The sequence below is a fragment of the Copadichromis virginalis genome, linkage group LG11 (assembly GCF_057382275.1).
Source record: "Copadichromis virginalis isolate Kocher_CV1m ecotype Utaka linkage group LG11, C_Virginalis_male_GT1.1, whole genome shotgun sequence".
NCBI classification, from domain to species: Eukaryota; Metazoa; Chordata; class Actinopteri; order Cichliformes; family Cichlidae; genus Copadichromis; species Copadichromis virginalis.
Genome location: NC_140628.1, coordinates 32533587 through 32538380, shown reverse-complemented (window position 1 = coordinate 32538380; position 4794 = coordinate 32533587). Strand labels below are relative to the sequence as shown.

Sequence of the window (4794 nt, the reverse complement as noted above, 5' to 3'; positions counted from 1 at the left end):
TTGATTCACTGCAACTGAGAAATAATACTTATCTCTCTTTAGCCTTTATAGAGCCTGTTAGGTTTATCTAGGCACAAACCTATTGCTGGAAGAACTGAGACAATCTACTGCAGTGGCAAAAACAACACACAAGACACCAGAGCTCTTTGTCTGATCTCGTGCACGAGGGAGGTCACCGAGACCGAGCGCTGTTCCTGCCGCTTGAACCCCGTCACTCTCGGTCAGCACCTCCGTAGCACCACTCTTTATTGTGGTTACATGAATATGCAGTTTCATTAACATATGACAGCTTAAACAGGCATGTGTGTAAACAAATAGTACCAGTCTGTGTGTATTTGTAGGTATGCGTGTGTATGTGTATGTATGTGGGTGTATGTGTGTACATGGGTGTGTGTATGTATGTGTGTGTGTGTGTGCGTGTGTGTGTGTGCGTGTGTGTGTGTGTGTGTGTGTGTGTGTATGTATGTGTGTGTGTGTGCGTGTGTCAAAATGTGACCCTGTGAATGACTCCCCAGATAGCTGGACCAGGGAGTCCAGCAGTTCACCTAAACAAAAGGCTCTTATAGGTAAACAGATACAGTTGTGTTTGCCATACCATATACGAGAAAGAGAAGATACGACCTCTGTCGTGACCTTAGGATGTGTGTGCTATGCCAGAAAACTCTGGAAAAGGAGTGAACGTACTCTCATCTCATGGTACACAGAGTCTTAAAGACCTACTAAGGATGAGACATTTTATCAATATGCAAGCGATTTTATACCTCTAAGCATAAATGATTATATATTTCTAAGTACAAATGACAATCACAAAATATAACCCTGACAGAGCCTCACTTCTTTAAATGGATAGAAAAGGTGATAGAGAGAAGTAAGACAAAAGGGACAAGACAGGAAAGAGCAGAGAGGAGAGCCAGAAGGGGGGCGCCTGATCTGGCTGCCTACACCTCCCTGCTGGATCGGGCTGTACGCTCTACCTCCCCACTGCCTCCCAGAAAAAGGGAAGAAGAGCAGAGGGGAGAAGAGCGGTTAGCTGACTGCCTTAGCTGCCCAAGTGATGTCAGCCCTTTTTGCCATAGCCAGTGACTGGTCCTCTCAGCAGTTTTAGCTAATTCTCTTATAGCCTGCCGTTGTGCCTGTCCTCTGAACCCAATCTCTCTAAGCAGTTTTGCTGTTGTACTGGCAACAAAGCCCTGCACCCCACTTCCACCAGGCGCACCTTGATCTTCCAGCCTCTGTCCTCTGCCTCAGCTGCCAAGTTGGCATACCACAGCTTCTTACGTTCAAATGCTTCCTGAATTGCTCCCTCCCGTGGTACCGTCAGTTCAATGACGTACGCATGTTTTTGGGAGTTAGACCAAAGGACGAGGTCTGGTTGCCGAGCAGTTGTTATGATCTCTGTGGGAAAAATTAGCCTCTGATCCAGCCTCTGAAACAATTGATGTTTTAAAACAATTGTAAATCTTTTGTAAACCACAATGGCAAAAAGCATTTTTCTAAAGATGAATCTGTTTGCAGACTGAAATATGAATTATCATGATGACTGAAGTCAGTAGTAAAACCATGCATGTATAACTGTAATGCATGTATGCCAGTCAATGTAAAGTATTGGTTTAAAAGACATATTTCCTGCCCTTGTCAGCTCATGATATCTGCTGATCAGTCACAAGGCCCTCTTAGCATGCTTTCGTCATGTTATCAAAACAGCCTTGAGCCATTTGCTCATAGATATTGGACCTCTAGTGAATAGAGGGTGAAAGGGCGGCCCAGAAGGGAATAACGAAGGGAGTCGACTTTCCACCGGATTGCCAAGTGAGCTATTTGCAAATATGCAATTATATTTACAGATTACAAAAGTCTTCTGAAGTCTATCTGCGGTAATTCAAATACTTAGAGTCTCTTTTTACAAATCCATTGTTTCTTCTGGTCACAGTTCGCTGATTTAAATCCTTCGTTTTGGACAGAAATTACACAGAGACCATCAGAAGGAGGCTGCTGAATCCAGGAGCTGAGGAAAAAAACAAGTTTGATTAAAGCTGATAATTATTGGTATAAAACAAAATTGATATATCCCAGATTTGGAAAAATATTATTAAATTGTTATTGACTCAAAGTTTCTCTTACTTATCAGTCAGATAACTTCCATCCACCCATGTCCATTTCCCACCTTCAGCTCTCAGACCAATCCAGTATCCATTTTCTCCTGAACTCTTCCAGCTTTTGTCACTGATATATTTCTGATGAAAGAGAAAGTTATCAGAAATACTCAACTACTTTGCTTAAGGCACTGCAACACAGAGTGTGATCAAAAGAAAATGTATTTTTGTTAAATACATTTTTGCTAATGAGCCACATTTCTTATTACCTTTTCTGTTGCATTAATTACAACAACCAAATTGGAAATCTTTTCTTTGCAGTTTTCTCGAGCTTCTTCCCAGGTTTTCTGCTCATGAGGTTCAGCATCATTAATTGCATAGCAGTTTGACTCAAAGTGGAGCCAGCCCTCCCGACAAGTGTTGCAAACCTTTTCTGCAAGTAAAAAAAGTAAAAAAAAAAAAAAAAAAAAGTAAAAATCAATTAATAAAGATCATCAGTGCACATTTATTTGACATGACCTATTTTTGTAGCTGATAGATTTGGAGCCTACTGTTATTTTCTTTGGGACAGTAGGCATCAACACTGCACTGACCTGGACCAAGACTGAGCTCCATCTTCATGAGTTTTATTTGTTCTGTTAGGTTCTGGTTTTCTGCAATGAGGTCTCTGATCTGTGTTTCAAAGACAGTGGAGGTGTTTGTCCAGTTGAGTTGACTCCTCAATAAGTCTTTGTTCTTATGAATTAACAATGTGGTAACTGAAAAACAAAACGTAACACTTCTTTGGCTTTACACACACATTGCAGATGAACTAATTTTAAAAGTTATACTCACAATAGATGCGAAGGGCCATGATCAGTAACAGAATACCCCAGCAAATGGTTACTGATGTACAAGATTTTATACATGCACACTGCTTATCTAGGAGAAATAAATACTTATTATAGCAATCAAACTAATTCTTACTTTTAAGATTCTAAATTGCTTGTGTCAACTTAAAATCATCAATTGGCTTTTTATAATCATAAAACCATTCTAATTAATGAACTTTTTTGTTATTGTCTAGGGAAAAACAGAAAAATCTGTTTGAAAAAGTTCAGAGGCAAAACCAAGGTGAAGCCCATATTATGGATCAAACTTCAATAACAGTGAATCCTGTACATATCAAAATGTGATTTGAGAGGATGTTGTCATTAAGCTCTTGTCAGGAAAATGCCAACAGCACACTTCCAGTTTCTAAGCAAGTTTCATATCAGTTCCTGTCGTAAAAGTAGCAGTTTTGTATTGTCTTTGTATAACTCACCATTTGTGTCAGATGGTTGTTTAGTTCCTTTGTTTTTCACGTTCATTTCTTCATATAAATTTTCTTCCTGCCTTCGTACTGAAAGACTTAAAGGGTAACCTTGTAGCAGAAGACAAAGAATGATTTCATGGCAAGAAAAAAAAAGGTAGTCAATGTGAATAATTTGGTGGATGTCAAGTCTAGTTTGTTAGTTAAAGTGACTGCTGCTATTGTTTTTCTGTTGAGGTCACTGTCATTTGCAGATTATGAGGCACCAAATTTTCTCCCCTTCCAGTTTGTAAGACAGGCTGGTTAGTACTTTGCATGATGCCTTGTAGTAAAAGTAGTGGTTTTGCATTTGCTTTGTATAACTCACCATTTGTGTCAGAAGTTTGTTTAGTTTCTTTATTTTTCATGTTCATTTCTTCAAACACGCTGTTTTCCTTTGTTTTAACTGAAAGAATTGAATGACAATGTTGTAACAGAAGACAAAGACTGTTTAAATGGCAGGTAAAAAAGAAATGCCTGGTTAAGAAAGGTTAGTTAATCTGATTTGTTTTGTTGGTTAAAGGGTAGTTAGTAACTAATTAATGCCAAACTAACTAAGTAACCACAGTTTTCCAAAGTATCTTTTGATTATTTTCAATGCACAAAACAGAATTCAGCAAATATGTTGACAGAATTAAGCTTCTTAAATATATTTAAGCTCTTTTTAAAAGAATGCACAGATCAGCTGGCTGGGTTCTTCACGAAGATCTTTAACGCTTCGCTGTCCCAGTCCTGCATCCCTCCATGCCTGAAGTCAGCCACATTCGTCCCACTGCCTAAACAAACCAACATTAGCAGCCTCAAAGACTACCGATTAACTTGCTCTACGACCTGTTATAATAACATGTTTTAGAACATGGTCCGGTGCCACAGTATGTCCTGCTTGCAAACCACACTTCACCCACTTCAGTTCGCAAACAGAGGTAAGAGATCAAATGAAGACACCATTGTTACAACCCTCCACACCAGTTTTTATGTGCTTCTGAGTTTTTACGTGTTTAGGAGTTTGTACGTGCTTTGTCTGTAGGGGCCAACGTAAATATACTTATTTTTATTCACTCCACATAAAATGTAATAAATAAATCATATACCGGTAATACAAAAACCAACTATTCACATTTCAATTTTTAACTATTTAAATTTTCAGCTTTTTCCTTTTACAAATTTAAAGTGAAACAACACAAAACACTGCAAACCACAACACAATTAAATATAAATTAAAATATGAAAATAAAAAGAAGATGCATATTCTCTGTCGTATGGGCCTGCATGAATAATCTTTCTGAATCCTTTATCATCTGCAACTGAAAATAGTTGTGGATGATTACTATACCTTTCTAATGTGATGTTGTTGTCCCTGGCTCTCTTTCT

General features: G+C 38.5%; 2 long non-coding RNA genes across 2 annotated transcripts; both read right to left on the bottom strand.

Moving 5' to 3' along the window:
* Nucleotides 1-1729: 1729 nt before the first annotated feature.
* On the bottom strand, nt 1730-2517 carry LOC146699121 (uncharacterized). Its single transcript, XR_014922773.1, has 3 exons — nt 2363-2517; nt 2122-2234; nt 1730-2005 (listed from the first exon to the last, which is right to left on the bottom strand). It is a non-coding gene; the product is annotated as an uncharacterized LOC146699121 (long non-coding RNA).
* Nucleotides 2518-2692: 175 nt separating this feature from the next.
* LOC146699120 (uncharacterized) lies at nt 2693-3518 on the bottom strand. Its single transcript, XR_014922774.1, has 3 exons — nt 3397-3518; nt 2928-3014; nt 2693-2851 (listed from the first exon to the last, which is right to left on the bottom strand). It is a non-coding gene; the product is annotated as an uncharacterized LOC146699120 (long non-coding RNA).
* Between the last annotated feature and the right edge of the window lie 1276 nt (nt 3519-4794).